The 18,880-nt window shown below is 54.0% G+C and overlaps 6 non-coding genes across 6 annotated transcripts; 2 read left to right on the top strand and 4 right to left on the bottom strand.

Annotated features, from left to right (window-relative positions):
* Window positions 1-248: 248 nt before the first annotated feature.
* On the bottom strand, window positions 249-342 carry TRNAI-UAU. Its single transcript has 2 exons — window positions 305-342; window positions 249-284 (listed from the first exon to the last, which is right to left on the bottom strand). It is a non-coding gene; the product is annotated as a tRNA-Ile (tRNA).
* A 3,538-nt stretch (window positions 343-3,880) lies between these two features.
* On the bottom strand, window positions 3,881-3,953 carry TRNAF-GAA. The gene has a single exon. It is a non-coding gene; the product is annotated as a tRNA-Phe (tRNA).
* Window positions 3,954-6,215: 2,262 nt separating this feature from the next.
* TRNAI-UAU lies at window positions 6,216-6,309 on the top strand. The gene is made up of 2 exons: window positions 6,216-6,253; window positions 6,274-6,309. It is a non-coding gene; the product is annotated as a tRNA-Ile (tRNA).
* Window positions 6,310-8,154: 1,845 nt separating this feature from the next.
* On the bottom strand, window positions 8,155-8,236 carry TRNAS-AGA. The gene has a single exon. It is a non-coding gene; the product is annotated as a tRNA-Ser (tRNA).
* A 3,867-nt stretch (window positions 8,237-12,103) lies between these two features.
* TRNAR-CCU lies at window positions 12,104-12,176 on the bottom strand. The gene has a single exon. It is a non-coding gene; the product is annotated as a tRNA-Arg (tRNA).
* Window positions 12,177-15,184: 3,008 nt separating this feature from the next.
* On the top strand, window positions 15,185-15,256 carry TRNAQ-CUG. Its single transcript has one exon. It is a non-coding gene; the product is annotated as a tRNA-Gln (tRNA).
* Window positions 15,257-18,880: the final 3,624 nt, after the last annotated feature.

The raw sequence follows: 18,880 nt of genomic DNA, 5'->3' as shown, positions 1-18,880 counted from the left end.
TTTGTCCCTGTCACTTAGTGTTTGTCAATAGTACAGACGCCCTGGGCAGGACTCCAGGCTCTGCTTGAGGGATCCTGGCACAGGGGCTGGTGGCAGAGAAAGGATTGTAGATTCTGACCTGAGCTCTGGAGAGGAGGTAATAATTGAAGGGGGCCTTTATTGACTCCTCCTCAGGTTCTCCTGGGCTGGAATTCTATATTCCACAGAGCCAAATGAGGGGGTGATGCCACTTGGTTAATGAAAACCAGTGCTCCAGGTGAGGTTTGAACTCACAACCTCAGCATAGCTCCTCTCAGCACTGCTCTATAAGTACTGTGCGCTAACCCATTGCGCCACTGGAGCACCTGCTAATTGTGATTCTCTGAGACCCCTAGGCTGATAAAGCCAAGTTGTGACCCCAAAACATTCTCCATGGGGTTGAGAGCAGGTAGCGACAAGTGTTGTACTTGGTGGGGTGGATTCTTCTTAAGGTTTCCAGGCCCCATTTGACCCTTTTGTTCTTCCCTGTGTAATAACAGAGCTGGTTAAGACTCAATGCAGAGTCTTGCTGCAGACCAACAGATCTCAAATCACTGATAACCAGCTCTACGCATTAGTCCTGCTTTGGGACAGTGTCTCTCATGCAAGAAACTGCCCAGTCTGCGCTAGCAGTGAGGCTCCTTCACTAACAGCTGAAATCAGGGAGAGCTGTGTGAAGTGCAGGGACCCAGGGGTGCCTGAACAGGGGGGAACAACACCCCAGGGCTTTTAAACATGGGAGGGCTCTGCCTTGCCACTTTGTAATGACCGTAAGGGCGAGTGAGGGGGGGAGGGGACGGAGAGCAGTGAGCGGGAGGAGGGGTCTGGGGGGAAGAGGCAGCGTAGGAGCGGGTCCTTGGGGAGAGGGGTGGGGCAGGGGTGTTGCCTCGAGTGGAAGGGGTGGGGCTACTGCTCGGGCTCTGGTGGATGTTACTTTTAGGCAGGGCTGCCGGGGGGGACACAAATGGGGCAATTTGCCCCAGGCCCCGACCCCGCAGGGCCCCCGTGAGCCCTGGCCTAGAATCCCTTCCCTGGCTAGAGGCACCTTTTTAATTTTTACTCACCCGGCAGCAGTCTGGGTCTTCGGTACTGCTGAAGATGCGGAGCGAGTGAAGGACCCGCTGCCACTGAAGACTCGGATGCCGCCCAGTGAGTACAAGCACTGCAGCAGGTGGCGCCTTTTTTTATGTCCGCTCCCCCGCTTTGCCCCAGACCCCCGAATCCTCTGGGCGGCGCTGCTTTTAGGGAGCCTGTTCCGCTCCTGGTAGGACCACAAGACGCCCCAGAGCAGAGAGGGTGGCCAGCAGAGCGGTGACAGGGGGGAACGGCAAGTGGCCGGCAATGTGGCCAGACAGCGGAGGGAGAAAGGGGCTTTCCCCCCAGGAGGTGAGAGGTGAACTCTGGGTTTTCACTGACTCAGGACAGCAGCTGTGGGTGAGGTGCAGTGAAGGGAGGGGCACATCCACAGAGCTTCTGGTGTCTGGATTTAGGAGCCTGAGGCAAAAGGCCACTTCCCAGCGCGCTGTGGGTGGGTGTTTTGCTCATAGTGTTGTGTTATGAATCCTGATTGTGGTGTTTTCCCAAGTTAATACAAGGTGATTTTCCTCCTTTTTCTTAAAGTTTCTTTTCTACACTCAGTGCATGTGAGTGGGGAAAGTATCGCCTCTTAGAGGCACCCAGTGGCCAGGGTTAGTTTCCCCAGGTTACTGGGTGGGGGCTTAAGCAGATTGTGTGTTGTATTGTTGAAGAGGAGCCCCAAGCACCCAAACAGGGAATTGTAACTTCAACCTTCAGAGTAAGAGCCAGAGGTGCTGCCAGCTGAGCTAGCCAGGCCGCCTAAATGTATTAACCCCTTTCACCGCAAGAGCAAACACCGGGTACTTCTGTGCTTCTCAGCAGCTGGGAAAGAGCCTCTTGGGGGAAATATCTCCTGCCCCACTGCCAAAAGGAGCCCATTGAGTGGGAACGGTCAGAGGCCCCACCTGCTTTCCAACCACCTTGTGATGCTGGCCGGCCGCAGAACGAATGCTGGTCTGTGAGTGGCCTTCAGTGGGGGTTCGGCATGGCAGGGAGCAGAGAGCAGGCTGGCCGGGTGTCTCTGTGGCTGTCTGCTGGCCACACATAGGCATGGTTCTCCCCTCCTCTTGCCCTGCCCTCGGTTGCTCTGTGGCTTTTAAGCCTTCCCTTGGAGCTGTCAGCACCTGCTGCCTCTGCTCCAGGTGCCCAGAGGAGGAGAGGTGCTGGGCTCCAGCCTGGGACTCTGCCTCCCTCCTGCCTAGCCCTGACTATGAAGCCTGGCCCTGGCCCTGCTTCCTTTAAATGCCATGTGGGCAAGAGGAAGAGTGTGGCAGCTGCAGGGACCAAAGTTGTGGGCATCAGGTGAAGCAGCGAGAAAAAACCATATGGTCAAACCACAGGACTCTCTAGCCAGACTGTTAAGTTCTAGGACCCCAACCTATAGCCGCCAGCCCATTGATCCAGCCAGACCAAAGACCTGTCTCCAGTGGGCATCAGTCACCCAGCGTGAGGGAAAAAAAACTCACAGGCGATGCTGCAGGACTTGGAACCACTGGTTTCTTTAATGTTGTGGTGTTTGCCCAACTGCCGGAACAAAGCCGCCAACTCCTCCCTCACCGACTCCCACCAATCCCCCTGGTTGCCATTGAACCTTCTGATGCTTTCCCGTTCTGCCAACACCGCCAGGACTTGCCGTCCTGCCCCTTTATCTTGCAAGCTCTGGATGTTCAGCTTCCAATATCCTCTGCCCTGGATCAGGGAATTGCCCACATTGAGCACACGGTGAGAGCTGCATGATCCAAACAGTCCATTGGCACCACCCTGCACTGGGCTGTCGACGTGCTCTCCTTCATGTAAATCCGGTCAGTGCGACTCCTGGCCTGTCCCCACAGAAAGGTGTATCCCCTCTGCAGCTGGTGTGAGCTCAGATCAGAGGAATAGGAGGCTACCGCCTGCCCTCCACTGGTTCCACTGTGGAGAAACACGTCCTCTAAGCCAACCTTGCTACAGACCTGCACCAGGTAGTGCTCACCATAGATGAGTTTCCTCTGACGGTCGGGAAAACAGGACCAGCAGTCCTCAGGCCGGCTGCAACAATTGAAATCCCCCCCAACACCAAAAACAGTGCGGTCCAGAGGAAGGGAGCCAGTTCCTTTATAGAACTTTCCTTTTACACCTTAACTGGGGACCATACACACTAATATAGCCATAACCAGTGCTGCAGAGCACAAAGCCCACCAGTAATGCTCTCCCTGGTGGGAGCTCCAGCCCCTTCTGTACTCACACCATGAATGTGAAGAGCAAGACTCCAACCCCATCATTCTTCACTGGCCTGGAGGACCAGAGAGATGGGCCCTTCCACCAATCATTCTCTGCCCATCAAGCTACCCTAGAGTTGTTAATGTGCATTTCCTCAACACCCACCATGTCCAAGTCCAGCTGCTCCAAGGCAATGAACACCTAGCATCTCCTCCTGGGCCCCCAAATCCCTGCCACCTTCCCATTTTCACAGATGCCCGTTCCAGGGCACTGCCCTTACTCAGCTGCACAGAGGAGTTTTCATCCCCTATTCCTGCCTGTCACTACCCAGCACCCCCTCTGGCACCATTCCTGGGGGCCACCCTGCCTCACTCTGTTCCTGCCATATTGGGTCCACCAATAACTCACATAGGAGAGACAGCTCCCATCCTTCATTGTTAAGGGTCAGGCCAGCCAACTAGGGGCAGAAGCCCACAGGTTTTTTTTTCCTATTGCAGAGCCCAAGCTCAGGGACTCACCTTGGGTGCAGGCACCTCTGTGCTCCCAGAAAACAAGCCATCCCTGTACAAAGAGGTATAAAAGGGCCTGCCAAAGCCTGGGATTGAACCAGGGACCTTTAGATCTTCAGTCTAACGCTCACCCAACTGAGCTACTTTGGCAGCTGCATTGTAGTGTTTTGGCCTGTTGCTCCTCTGCCCGGGATGTTTTTGCAGCAGTTGCACACAAAAAGGACGTCATTGTGAGCGGCCCATGAAGACAAGACTCGCTTTTGCCTGCCTTGCTCAGCTTGACTTGCTGCCTCACCCTGTTCCTGCCCTAGTGCCCGGGTTGACCTGGTGGTGGAAGGGGACTGGGGGCCAGTGGCGCGGGGAGGAAGTTGAGCTGGACCCTGAGCAAGACTAGACCCTGGCGGTGAGAGTCTGGCCACCGCTTGCCGCCCCACCCTGTTGTCCTGGCTTCCCCCACTGGGCGTCATTTCGGGAAGCAGCAGCAGCAGCACCAGCCCCCCAGTAGCACAGGGGCACTCAATGCACTTCCTGTGGGGAAATGGCTCCTTGGCGTCCAGCTGCTAGAGTGAGAGGCAGGGGAGAGCAGTGTCTGGCTCACCGTGGGGGAGAGAAGAGACCTGGTGAGTGCGGATCTCCCTCAGCCTCCCCCGCAAGGCTGGTCAGTTGTATTGTCACTGTGATAGTCGGTGCTTCCCTTCAGGGCCAGCCCTAGAGGGGTCTGGGGTCCAGGACAAATCCTCCCCTTTCCACCCTAGGCCCTGCCCCTACTCCACCCCTTCCCCCAAGCCCCCACCCCTGTCCCATCTCTTCCCAGCTTGCACCTTCCTGCCCCATTCCTCTCCTTCTCCCACCTCTTTTTGTCCCTGCTCCTCCCCCTCCCCGCCAGGGGCGGCTCTAGGAATTTGGCCGCCCCAAGCACGGCGGCACGCTGCAGGGGGCGGCTCCGGGGGACCTCTTGCAGACGTGCCTGCGGAGGGTCCGCTGGTCCCGCGGCTCTGGTGGAGCTTCCGCATGCATGACTGCGGAAGGTCTACCGGAGCCGCCTGCCGGCCTCCTGGCAAAATGCCACCCCAAGCGCGCGCTTGGCGTGCTGGGGTCTGGAGCCGGCCCTGCTCCCCGCCCAGCGCCTCCTGCACCCCACTGAACAGCTGATCACTGGCAGGTGGAAGTCACTGAAGGGGAAGAGGAGGAGCTTGTCGGCAAGGCCTGTAGTGGGGGGGGGGAGCTGGCTGCCAGTGGGGGCTGAGCACCTATTTTTTCTCTGTTGGTTCTGCAGCCCCGTAGCTCCCATGGAGTCGCTGACTTGGCTCCTTTCGCACTCTAGAGAGGAGAGGAACCAGGGCTATGGCTGATCTATGGGGCACCACGTGAGTGGCAGACGGTTCAGGTGCTGAGAATTTGCCTGACCCCTCAGGGACACAGTGTGAGGTGGTGTCCCAGGCATCTCTATGAAAGGAGCAGAACAGGATTTCCTTGGGGTGAGAAGTGTCTCAGGGGGCTTTACAGAGGTGTTGCCCGGGTTCGAGACTGGCTAAAACACAGGCCTCGCTGTGATGAGAATTTGAACCTGCGCAGGGGAACTCTAGTGGATTTCAACTCCAACACCTTAATGTAATTACACCAACCTAATTTTGTAGTGTAGACCTGTCCAAAGAATCACACACCCACCTTGGGAGCAAAACTTCACCTGCTCCTCTGCTTTACAGAATCCAAACACGAGCAACACTTGTCAGGGCCCAGTGGGGATTGGCACAGAGTCAGGTGTGCACAGACACGGTACTTTAAGTAACAGCAGGCACCATGGCTTAGCTGGTTAAAACACCTGTTTTGTAAACAGAAGATCCTGGGTTCAACTCCCAGTGGTGTGTTGGGGAGTGGCTTTTAGGGCACCTGGTATTGGCTACTGTCAGAAGACAAAAATCAGAGCTACATAGACTCCTATGCTGCCCCTTCCTCATGCCCTTACGGTCATTACAAAGTGGTAAGGCAGAGCCCTCCCATTTTTAAAAGTCCTGGGGTGTTGTTCTCCCCTGTTCAGGCAACCCTGGGTCCCTGCACTTCACACAGCTCTCCCTGATTTCAGCTGTTAGTGAGGGAGCCTCACTGCTAGCGCAGATTGGGCAGTTTGTTGCATGAGAGACACTGTCCCAAAGCAGGACTAACGCTTAGAGCTGGTTATCAGTGATTTGAGATCTGTTGGTCTGCAGCAGGACGCTCCATTGAGTCTTAACCAGCTCTGTTATTACACAGGGAAGAACAAAAGGGTCAAATGGGGCCTGGAACCCTTAAGAAGAATCCACCCCACCGAGTACAACACTTGTCGTTACCTGCTCTCAACACCACTGAGAATGTTTTGGGGTCACTCCTCGCCTTTATCAGCCTAGGGAACTGGGAGAAGAGCAATTAACAGGTGCTCCAGTGGCGCAATTGGTTAGCGCACAGTACTTATAGGGCAGTGCTGAGATGAGCTATGCTGAGGTTGTGAGTTCAAACCTCACCTGGAGCGCTGGTTTTCATTAGCCAAGTGGCATCACCCCCTTGTTTGGCCCTGTGGAATGTAGAATTCCAGCCCTGGGGACACTGAGGGAAGGGAGGAGTCAGAAATGCCCCTTCACTTATTACCTCCTCTCAAGAGCACAGGTCAGAATCTACAATCCTTTCTCCCCCCACAGCCCCTGGGCCAGGATCCCTCAAGCAGAGCCTGGAGTCCTGCCCCTGGCGTCTGTACTATTGACAAAGACTAAGTGACAGGGACAAAACACTCAAATCCCGCCTGGTGCGGGGAGCCAGGTTTGCTCTTCAAATTCTGTCGTTGGTACATTTCCAGGCCTGGGAATGTCCCACAACAGCATTGAATGGGAAGCTGCCTGCAGAACAGTTACACTGCCCAGAGCTCCTGTGGAGGAGGGGTGGGAATTAGTAACATTTTGAGGATCGTTTGGGAAATGAGCCTTTGCTGACAAGGTTTGTCTCTGTTCATAGTTCACCTTCAGGTGTTATGTTGAGGGATCTTTAGTATATTTTTGTGAGGTTAATAACTCTCTCCTCAACTTTATTTACTCAACTTAAAAATTGGTGTCACTTGATTTTTGCATCTCCCTGTGAAAATACAACTGACACGTGTGGCTTTCTACAGGGGGTCATGATGTTAAAGTTAAGGAATTCAGTCTCTGTACTTCTGTGGGGGGGGGTTGCTTTTTTACAGCTGCTTCAGGGCCAGGCACACTGGGCTGTTAGCTGCACCCACTGTCCTTGCCAGGGGCCCCTGCTAAACCCTGGGCGGCTGCACTGCCGTGCTGGGGTGACTCTGCAGGGGGAGAAGCTGCTGTGGAGCAATGTAGAGCAGGTGCAGGAAGGAGCCGGGGTCACTATTCTCATGCTGAACTGCACAATTTTCCAAATTTGGGACTAGATTCATAGATTCATAGACTTAAGGTCAGAAGGGACCATTATGATCATCTAGTCTGACCTCCTGCACAATGCAGGCCACGGAATCTCACCCACCCACTCCTGTAACAAACCCCTGACCTATGTCTGAGGTATTGAAGTCCTCAAATTGTGGCTTTAAGACCTCAAGGTGCAGGGAATCCTCCAGCAAGTGACCCGAGCCCCAGGCTGCAGAGGAAAGCGAATGTCCGAGAACAATTCTAGGGGAAGGTGAACGCAGAGCAATGACACTGGAGGTGCCCAGACCTCCAATAGGGGCAATGTGGAAATTAATAATGGGAAGATCATTTGTGAAATTAGTCGTCACTGACAAGCTTTGTCTCTGTTCCTATTTCACGCTGTGGTGTTAGTTAGAGGAAGCAGTACAGATTTTTACTATATTAATTAAACACTTAATTTTATTTAACCAAGCCAAAAACTTAGTATCACTTATTTTTTCTCTCTCCTAGCAAGAATGAATTGAATTTTGTGACTTTCTGGAAAGTGCAGTGAGATTAAATGTGGGGAATTCAGTCTCTGTGAGCTGATGTTTTCCTCTCACATGTCAGTGCCTGCACTGAAATACCCAGAGGGATCTAAGGGCTGGTGTATGCTGGGCACTGAACTGGCAAAGCGACATCTCTCAGGGTGTGACCCCCACCCCACCGATCCCATCCCATCCCATATAGTTAAGGTGACCTAAGACCGGGTTAGATAGTGCTAAAGAAAAGGAAGAATTGTTCTGTCCATGCAGCTATTAGAGGGATGGGAAAATCCCTCCAGTCACTGTCTACTCCAAAGTGCTATAGCAGTGCCACAGCAGCGTTTTAAGTGTAGACAGAGTGAAACTAGATTTATCTCCAGTTCGCACTGTGGATGCTCAGGCACTAAGACTGCAATAATAACAACAGCAGCACAGCGCTTGCGTAGTTGGCAGGATTCAAACCTGCGCAGGGAGACACCAATGGATTTCTAGTCCATCGCCTTAACCACTCGGCCACAACTACTTGACGTGTATTCATTTTACTGCATGATGATTTTGTTCTCACTGAATTGTCACTTCAAATTGTTTGCTCAGACCAACTTCCCCAGCATACTCATGGATGTGCATTAGTGTAAGTGTGTCAATGGCTGAACAGTGAGAATTCCTGCCCATTTCCCTTCCGGTTGGAGCATGATTAGAGGGTGTTTGTGTGAACGACATTGCTGTAGATTGTTGTTCATTCCCCACTCTGACAATTCAGACAGTCCCTTTCCTAGTCAAATCTCCAGCACATCGTTCCAATAGCAGGGGGCAGGATTTTCTCCAGTATGTTCAGGAGTTCGCCGAATGGGGGCAGGGGGCTTGAAATGAATTTAAACACTCAGCATTTTCCTGTACAAATGAATAAAGACCTAGCAGAGCTGTCCAGCAGCTGAAATCAGTTCTGGTTGGCATCTCTAAGAGGGACACTCAGTAGCTGAGGCATGTGGTGAACGGCAGCACCACACAGGGTCATAACACTCAGACACGGGGCTTCACTGTCACTGCCCCTGTGTTTTCTACCATTTCTATCCTAAGGAACACACCCTCCCCCTCCCGCACACACTGTCACACACAACCTTCTCCCCTTGAGCCCCATTCAACCCTCCCCCTCTCCCCCACACACGCCATGGGACACAGCCTCTCGGTGACTCACCCAGATGGGGGCTTGTCTCTGCATCTCCCCAACAGGGGAGCAGAGAGCCGAAAGGGCCACAGGAGACCAATGGAGCTAGGCAGGGATAGAAAAGAGTTCCCCTCCCTTCTCTTCTCTTCTCAAGAGTCTTGTTAATCTCACCCATGAGACATTCCAGCACCGGGTGGGCTCAAAGCACCAACCTTCCCCTGAGCAACGGAAGGGGAACCAGCTCTAGCACATGGAAGGAGGCTCCTCACCTCTGCTGCTGCCATCCTGCAGCCTTTAATATGAATTTGTTTTAGCTAATGCAACCCCCCCACTCCGCTAATCCATCCATGAATCAAGGAGACAAGACCCTCAGGTGGGCACCAGAGGTGCAATGGGTTAGTGCACAGGACTTATAATAGCAGTGTTGAGAGGACCGGCTGATGGCTCTCTTTACAAACAGACGCCATCAGACTGAGCCATGAGGCGTGCTGCAGGATAGCCCTTCCCCACCAAAAATTAATGCCGTGACCCGGATTCGAACCGAGGTTGCTGCGGCCACGGCGCAGAGTACTAACCACTATACGATAACGGCCAGGCACTGGGGGCGCAGGCAGCAGTTTAGCGCAAAATGCTCAGCTCTGCGCTCTCGGGGCGGCCACCTACCTCACCGGCGGCCACAGGTATTTCTCAAGTTTCCCCATTACAGTCACAGGTCAAATGCTGAGCAAAGGAAAAAAGACAGGAAGCCAATCCCATGCCTGTCCCTTTTTCTGTCTTCCTCCACCCCTGGACCAAGTCCCTCCCCGTTCGTCTGGGCCATTGTCCTCATGCCCCTGGCCAGCCTATTTCCCTTTGCCGCTCTGAAACGTGCCCCCACGTGCAGGCCCCGAAGCTGGGCCACCAGGGAGAGGCTTTGGCTAGGGCCAGCGTGTCCTTGCGAGGTAATTGTCTCTCTGGAGGTGAAAGTCATCAGTTCGGGGTGCGAAGGGAAGTGCCCGTAGAAGGAGAATGCAAGGCATGTGGTGAGCAGGCCAGGGATTTCTTTGTTTCCCCCTTGAAAAGGGGTCACCCTCCCCATTGGGGAATGGAACCCCAGTCTCCCACGTGACAGGCGAGGATACTCACCACTATACTAACGAGGAAAGGGGCAGGGGAGGGGCCCCAGCTCCCACAGACCAGCTATGGTCAGCGTACACCTACACCGTCGCATGGGCCCCAGCAGGCAACAGCACCCCTGGCCCTCTTCTGCTTCCCAAAGGCTTTGGCCGCAGCAACAGCCCTGGGAAAAGCCCTGGCCCTCCTCACCTGCCCTTGCCCGGCAGGACGCCTTTTCGGGCCTACACAGCTCCTCACACAACACCCGCCTGGGACCTTGCCCTCCCCTACCAGCTCAGCAGCACCTTTTTTCCTCTCAAAACCTCCTCTTGACACCCTCCCCCTTCCACACTTCACACTCACCTCATCACAAACTCACCCACGGCCCCTTTGGCTTCTCAAGCGCCTCTGGAGGGACGCAGCTTCCCAGGCACGCAGATCCTTCCCTTCAACACGCACTGGACGGACATTCGAAACACAGCCCTTTCCAGGAGGGAATGTGCCGCTTTTGGACCCTGGCGCCCAGCAAGAAGTCCTGGGACTCTTTTTCTGATGGATGGACCCCACTGACTTGCCTTTACCAAGCAGAAACTAAGGACCGGCTGATGGCTCTCTTTGCAAACGGACGCCATCAGACTGAGCCACGAGGCGCGCTGCAGGATAGCCCCTCCCCACCAAAAAGCAATGCTGTGACCCGAATTCGAACCGAGGTTGCTGCGGCCACGGCGCAGAGTACTAACCACTATACGATCACGGCCAGGCGCTGGGGGCGCAGGCAGCAACCCAGTGGAAAATGCTCAGCTCTGCGCTCTCGGGGCAGCCACCTACCTCGCCGGCGGCCACAGGTATTTCTCAAGTCTCCCCATTACAGTCACAGGTCAAATGCTGAGCAAAGGAAAAAAGACAGGAAGCCAATCCCATGCCTGTCCCTTTTTCTGTCTTCCTCCACCGCTGGACCAAGTCCCTCCCCGTTTGTCTGTGCCATTGTCCTCATGCCCCTGGCCAGCCTATTTCCCTTTGCCGCTCTGAAACGTGCCCCCACGTGCAGGCCCCAGGGGAGGCTTTGGCTAGGGTGAGCGTGTCCTTGCGAGGTAATTGTCTCTCTGGAGGTGAAAGTCATCATACTGAGTGTAGCATTGGGAGCAGCATCTGATGTTTTCCTGTCTAGCCGGCTTGCTGCCTAGAACGAACGCTCCTTGAGTGGGGTGATCCACAGGGAGTAGCTCAAACCTCCAAAGTGCCTGGGCAGGGGCAGGATATTAGCACAGCAAGGGAGGGGTGTGGCAGTGACATCACAAAGGCCTTTTGCAGGACCTCAGCCTATTGGTCAAAGGTGGTGGGGAGCTGGTGACCTCACAGAGAGATGCTGACATCAGCCAGGCAGGACAGCCCTCCACCACCATGTGCAGTGAGTAGGGACACAGTGAAGCACACACCACACTTGCTGGCTCAGCCTTGTGCATGGTGGGGTGGCCACCTCCCTGTTGATGACACCTGGTCCCACCATCGCCATGGAGCTCCAGGCTGCCCTGCTGCCATCCCTGTCTGTGTTGTCTTCTCTAGCAATTGACTGGAAGGTGAGCATTGGCCGCATGCCATGTAGCCGTGTTGTCTCCAAGGGTGAAAGCAGGAGGAATGGTGCCTTCATAGCCCACCCAATATTCCATAACATAATTAAGGAAAATATTTCTCAATGACCTCTCAGTAAAACATCAGAAGCAGCCAGTGTCCGCATCAGTCTGCGAGCATTGGTATTTTCTTGAAATTTGTCAGACCAACCTAACTGACACCTAACACACATTTGAAGTTCTTCTTTTCACACTGTTGCTCATTCTCAGGTTCTGCTTTGTCTCCAGACAGATCCATTCTCTTTCAGGACAGCCTTGCTCTTTCTGTCTGTTTCACTCACTGAGGTGTGGGAGTAAACACTCCCCTTCCTTCTATTCTCAGACAAACACTAGTATTAAGTGTTTGCTACTGATGGGTCTAGAAAGCATTTGTCAAGTGGAAGATACCGTTTCTGGGGGATTGCTCCCAAGATCCAGTACTTTGGGTTCAAACGTCTCCCAGCTTCCTTGGTGAAAATAGCACCAAGGCTTCTTTGCAATGTACAAGAAGAAAAGAGTTTTTCACCCCAGATGGGACTTGAACCCACAATCTCTGGCTTAGGAAGCCAATGCCTTATCCATTAGGCCACTGGGGCCCTGAAAGCCAATAGAAAGAGGGATGGAAATTCCCTCTCAGGATTGCACATTCCTCACATTCATTCAGAAGCCAAATACCCCAATTAATCGCCTTACAGAAACGTCTGCATCCCCTGGCAGCGAGGCAACTGGGCAGGTCACTGACAGAGCTAAGCACCACCTTTCTGCCAGCCATCTTTAGAGAAGAACCCCACCCTAGAGTCACCCCTCCCTCCTTCAGCACCTCCACGTCTGTGGCTCTGAGTGGCAGTAGGATGATTGGGGGCAAATCCGGGGCTGGAATGGGGGTAAGGTCGGCCTGTAAGGAGTAACCAGATGGGGCAGACCCAGGGGGAGGCTGTGGGTTGCTGGTTGGTTGTTGGGATCCGAGCTCTAGATCAAAGCTGCACAGCGACCTGACACCCAGGGTTATAAGGCCGAAATAGTGACCCCCATACTGGCTTTGGTGACCCCAAACCCTTGTTACTAAGGGCATTGAGGAGCCTCTGTCCCTTAATAACTTCTGGGAGCTCCCCAGCAGGCTGCGGGCGTCAGCCTCCTCCTCCCACACAGGTTAGACTCTTGGCGCTGTGCCAGCCGCCCCCTCGCTTGCAGGCCCAGTGTAAGAAGCAGGAGGCACGGTGCTGGCAGAAGAGGGTTTTGATTAATCGACCTCTGTGTGATGGGCACAGGACGCTTCCACTCAGTAGCATAGCTGGGGGGGAGCAGGGGGAGCAGCTAAGGGCGTTGGGTTCCTCCGGTGGGGGTGTGGAGCAGCCGTTCGTTTTCCTGTTCGCACTCCTCTGCGGTGTGAAAATCGGGGAGGGGAGGCAGAAGCCCCACTTCCCTCCCGACATGACGCCCAGTGGGGAAAGCCAGGACAACAGGGTGGGCGGCAGGTGGTGGCCAGACTCTCCCCGCCAGGGTCTAGTCTAGCTCAGGGTCCAGCTCAACTTCCTCCCCGCACCACTGGCCCCCAGTCCCCTTCCACCACCAGGTCAACCCGGGCACTAGGGCAGGAACGGGGTGAGGCAGCAAGTCAAGCTGAGCAAGGCAGGCAAAAGCAAGTCTTGTCTTCATGGGCCGCTCACAATGACGTCCTTTTTGTGTGCAACTGCTGCAAAAACATCCCGAACAGAGAATCAACAGGCCAAAACACTGCTACCCAACTGCCAAAGTAGCTCAGTTGGGAGAGTGTTGGACTGAAGATCTGAAGGTCTCTGGTTCAATCTCAGGCTTTGGCAGGCCCTTTGATCCTTCTTTGTGCAGGGGGGGCTTGTTTTCTGGGAGGGTGGCAGCAGCACCTTTATCTGGGGCAAGTACCTGATTTTGAGCTCCCTAGCAGGACAACAGAGAGCAGGGGCTTCTCCCCCTAGTTGGCCCTCCTGACCTATAAGGATGAGAGATGGGAGCTGTCTTTCCCACATGACTTATTTGTCGACCCAAAATGGCGGGAACAGAGTTAGGCAGGACGGCCCTCGGAGATGGTGCCAGAGGGGGCAGGGACTTGTGAGGAAAGCTCCTTTGCAAAGCTGAGTGACGACAGTGCTGGGGAAGGGGCATCTGGCACGTGGAATGTGGCAGGGATTCAGAGGCCCAAGAGGAGGCACTTGATGTTAAGGTGTGAAAAGAAAGATCTATGGTAGGAACTGGCTCCCTTCCTCTGGACCACACAGTGTTTAGTGTTGGGGCGGATTTTAATTGTCTCAGCCAGCCTGAGAACCGCTGGTCCCGTTTTCTCGACTGTGAGAGGAAACGTTTTTACAATGAGCACTACCTGGCGCAGGTCTGTAGCGAGGTTGGCTTAGAGGACTTGTTTCTCCATAGCAGAACCAGTGGAGGGTGGGCGGTAGCCTCCTAGTCCTCTGACCCGAGCTCACAGCAGCTGCAGAGGGGATAAACCTTTCTGCAGGGACAGGCCAGGAGTCGCACTGAGCGGATTTACGTGAAGGAGAGCACATCAATATGGCTAACCTATGAGGCATGGGGCACTAGGTAAGTGGCAGAGGCTTCAAGCGCTGAGAGTTTGCATGACACCTCAGGGACACAGTGTGAGGGGGTGTCCCAGGTATCTCAGTGAAAGGAGCAGAACAGGATTTACTTGGGGTGGGGAGAGAATTGAGAGTGTCTCAGGGGGTTGGACAGAGGTATTGCCCGGGTGAGAGACTGGCTAAAACACAGGCCTCACTGTGAGTAGGATTTGAACCTGAGCAGGGGATCCCTATTGGAGTTAAACGCCAACACCTTAACCACTCGGCCATCACAGCTGTGAGCACAAAACTACCCCAACGCCAGAGAAACTGGTAAAGAATCACAACGCCCAGGCCTGAAGTCATCTGAACTACAGAATTCCCACCGCAAACCTGGCACCCAAAGCACAGGGGGGGATTGGGGGTTTGTTCTCTTTGCTTAGCCATGTGCAGTCGCACAGAGAGCGTGTTTAACAGTCTCCCCTCCCACAGAGCGGGAAGGGGAAATGATTCTTAACTTGCAGCCTGATGTGAGTGAGGATGTCTGGACCAAGGGGCCAGGGACTGGCCTTTGCTAGAGAAACCACTGTCAAGTTTTAGCCAATTAGGACAAGGCAGCAAAGAAGAACAACCTCAGGTCTCAGTAACTGCTACAGGTAGCAAAGTCCTACAGGGAGCAGTTTCTGGCACTACACCTGCTCAGCTCTGCTCCCCGGCTCTTCTCAGGCTCCTGCTCTCTCCTTAGCTCTGCCCCACTCTGGCCCAGGCAGCTCCAGCTCCCTGGACGGGACCCCCTGGCCTGGTGACTCCCTCATTACACTGCCTGGTCTGTCAGTGCAGCTAACTTGGAGCTTTGGCCTCTCCCCATTGCCCCTGGGGACTGTCAGTCTCAGGGGCCTGATTTCCCATTGGCCCTTCCCCCCTCTATTGGTGCTGGGAACTAGGCAACCAAACTCCCCCCCCCACACACACACTAAGTTTTAGTAAAGGGCCAAGAGCCCCCTTACACAAACCAGCCCCATGAGCGTCACTGATGTGCAGAGAAGGTAGCATGAGCTGGTCCCATGGTGTAACAGGCAGCACTCAGGACTCTGAATCCTGCAATCTGAGTTCAAATCTCAGTGGGACCTTGTGCTGGCTTGTGGTAAAGCCCTGGAGCTCACAGTACTCAACTTCCCTGTCTCCAGCTGTGCAAGAGCCAGTCTTTCCCCTCCTGCTGGGTGACTCCCACCTCCTAGAGCTGGGTCTCTGGCTGGGGTGGCCACAATAGGTTGGGGCTCTAGAACTTGCTACCCTGATGGTTGGGATTCTTGGTGCTTCACTTGGTGCCCACAAGTTTGGCCCTGGTGCTTCCTGCCACACTTTTCCTGGGGCCCACATGGCGCTTGAAGAAAGGAGGGTCAGGGCCGGGATTGATAGTCAGGGCTTGGCAGGAGGGAAGAAGATTCCCAGGCTGGAGCCTCACACACCTTCCCTCCTCCTCTGGGCACCTAGAGCACAGGCAGCCCAGCTCTGTCTGCTGGACACCTCGGCAGAGTAGGTGAGTTGATGTAAATACAGTCTGATCCCAAAGCCTCCCCCAACCCTGGCTCGTCACTAGCTGTCAGGGCAGAGCTCATTCACACCTTGCCTCCAAATCAACATTTGAAATTCTGAGGTTGGCCAACATTGCCGAAGCCAATGCACCGACATTGTCAGCAAACACAACAGCTGGGTGAGGAAACCCGACTTTGTCCAGACTTTTCAAACCTATTTTACTTTCTCAGGTAAAAGTATTTTTCATACATTGGATCTGCTTTTAAACTGTGTGTTAACGTTTCAATTTCCATTCAGATTTGCAACCAGTGACAACATTGGCAGCGCTGCATGTAACTACCTGACCACTGGGGGGTGTTGGGGAAATTCGGGGAAGGGGTGCACAGCCCCCTGGCTGGGGGGCGTATAGGGAATGCCGGTTTCACTGAATTGAGTCTCCTACTGCAGCACCTCAGTAGGTCACATCAGAGAGGAGCTGCAGTGTCTAGGCAGTGGGATGCCTGTGCCTTTAAGAGCCCAGCCCTGGGAAGCCCATGCTGAGAGGTGCTGCCTGTGGGAGGGGAAATAGAAAAGCCCCTCTGCTCCCCCCACCCTGTTTTTGCAAACACTGGAGTCTCAGCCCCCCGGGGTAACTGTTACCCCTCTGCCCCTGCCTGTGCCGGGGTTTAACCCTCTGGCAGCGCCTCCCCCTGGGCTGAACTCCGGCTCCTTCCCCCCTCCCTGACTTTGCCCTTCAGCCCCTCTCCTAACTCTGCCTCCAGCTGCTTGACCCCCCCGACCAGTCAATTTCCACCCCCTGCTCAGACCCTGGCCACCCCCCTCCTCTGATTTGACCCCCTTTGCCCCTCTTTAATCCCTGTAAAAAGTAGGGGGGGCTGGGTCCCATTCTCAGGGGGGGCAGGGCTCCTGGCCCCTCCCTGCCCAATGCTCAAAGCGCCCCAAGATCTTGCGGATGTTTGCCGAGTGCTGCAGGGTCACCTGCAGGGGGGAGAGATACGTGGTTAGGGGGTGATGCAGCCAAGGATGCCTCACCCAAAACTGAGATGCAGCCACCTCTGGGGTGAGTTACACAAGTCAGCAAATGAATTTGGAACAGGAAATGCACCGAAAGGACCAAGGCAGCTGCAGGAGGTGGAGAAAACCAGAAAAAGCAGGAGCCCTGGATCCCAGCCCTGCCCCTCCCTCACTCTACCCACTAACCTCCACTCCCAGAGTTGGGGGGAGAACCCAGGAGTCCTGGTCCCCAGCCTTGCCCACTCCCATATTCCATTCAACAGCTGCTCCCCCAATTGCACGGCAGCGCCATGGGGCACACCGGGACCTGCCTGTTTGCACAGGACGGGCGATGCCAGTGCCCCAGGGTGGGGAGAGATGATGCTAAGGGAGAAGCAGGCAGCAGACAGCCTCCACGACAGAGAAAGAAGTGCTAGGGGGCGCCGTGCTGCAAGGAGTGAGGGGGGTTGGCAGGGAATGGGAGGATCTCCCCTCACAGCAGGTGCATCTGTCTCCCCCGCAATTCCTCCCCAGCCCTACCCCGGCCCAGGCTAACCCCGGCCCAGCTACCAGGGTTAAATTTGGCCTGGATTCCCCAGCTGCTGGGGGAGGGGCATGGGGCTGGGGAGCATGAGCCTCTACTCCCCCTTCCCCCGACACAGCTGCATGGGAACTGACCAAAGGAGCCTGCAGCACTGCTGCCTAGAGGAAACTGAGGCACCAGCCAGTGACAGACACATCATGGCTCTCCTCAGCCTCATCCTCTTTTCCATATACAACCCGGGGTATGTGAGGAGGGTAAACTCAGGGCAGTTGCATAGTTAACCTGTGGAACTCCTTGCCACAGGATGTTGTGAAGGCCAAGACTATAACAGGGTTAAAAAAAAAAAGAACTGGCTAAATTAATAGAGGACAGGTCCATCAAGGGCTATTAGCCAGAGTGGACAGGGATGGTGCCTGTAGCCTCTGTTTGCCAGAAGCTGGGAATGGGCGACAGGGGATGGATCACTTGCTGATTCCTGGGTCTGGTCATTCCCCTGGAGCACCTGGCACTGGCCGCTGGCAGAAGACAGGAGGATACTGGGTGAGATGGACTTTGCGTCTGAACCAGTCTGGCCGTTCTTACGTCTCCCTTGGCACAGCAGTGACACCCAGTGGGCAGTCAGAGTAATGCACAGAAGGTGTTTCCCTTGGAGCAGCAGTGACACCACGTGGTGATTCAGGGTAATGCACAGAAGGTGTTTCCCTTGATACAGCAGTGACACCCAGTGGCCAGGTGGCGTAATGCACAGCGCGTGTCTGCCTTCTAGGAGCAGTGACTCCCACGGACCAGTCACGGTAATGCACAGAGTGTGTTTCCCACCAATCTGGGTAATGCACAGAGCATGTTTCCCATGGAGCAGCAGTGACACCCAGTGACCAGCAGGTGGCATCAGACTCTTCTCGGTTGGGTGGGGGACTGAGGGGGGCTAGAGAAAAAAATTGGAGGGGCTGTGCCCCCCCACCACCTGCCCCACCCTTCACGGGGGGCCATGCCTCCCATGCCTCTGCTCCTTCCCAGTTAAAAGCCAAGCTCATCGCCTCTCCCCCCCCGGCCAGGGGTTAGAGCAATAAAACCTTTATTAAAATAAAGTAGTAAACAGGGTTTACTTTAAATAATCTAAATCTGTCCAAATTTTAGTATTAAATTCAAAGTTCTTAAAGATCCCATCAATAACCAAAACCAACATGAAAAATTGAAACAAAAAACAATGCTTAATTTAAAACCCAAACATTAAGAAAAACTTTGTTTTTAAAAATAAAAACTAACAAATACCATAAATTAATAATTTCAACATTTTATCAAAAAGGTGTGCTACAGCAGGATGATAAAAGAACATAAAATAAACAAGCCTGACCACTAAAACCTCCTATAAAGGAATCAAATCCTTGAATACTGGCCAAATCTGTATAAAATATGCAGAACTATGTCAAAATTGGTGTTGCAGGTCAGCCATTCGAATCCAGAAAATGTCAATTAAAAGTTCCATTCCAATTAAAAAAAACAAAACAACCCAATAAACCAAAACAGTCACAGCCTGAAACAAACCTACACAGAAGCAAAATTAAACATGTGCCAACATTGGAACAAACGATGTAAATTTCTAATTCTAACTTCTTGTTTCTCCCAGGAGGAAAGTGTTTTGCATCTCAGTAACCAGGCTGTCACTGCAGCTTTCCTTTCA

Source organism: Mauremys mutica, unplaced genomic scaffold (genome assembly GCF_020497125.1).
Source record: "Mauremys mutica isolate MM-2020 ecotype Southern unplaced genomic scaffold, ASM2049712v1 Super-Scaffold_100292, whole genome shotgun sequence".
Taxonomy (NCBI): domain Eukaryota; kingdom Metazoa; phylum Chordata; order Testudines; family Geoemydidae; genus Mauremys; species Mauremys mutica.
The sequence above is the reverse complement of the archived record's forward strand: the minus strand, read 5'-3'. Positions and strand labels throughout refer to the sequence as shown.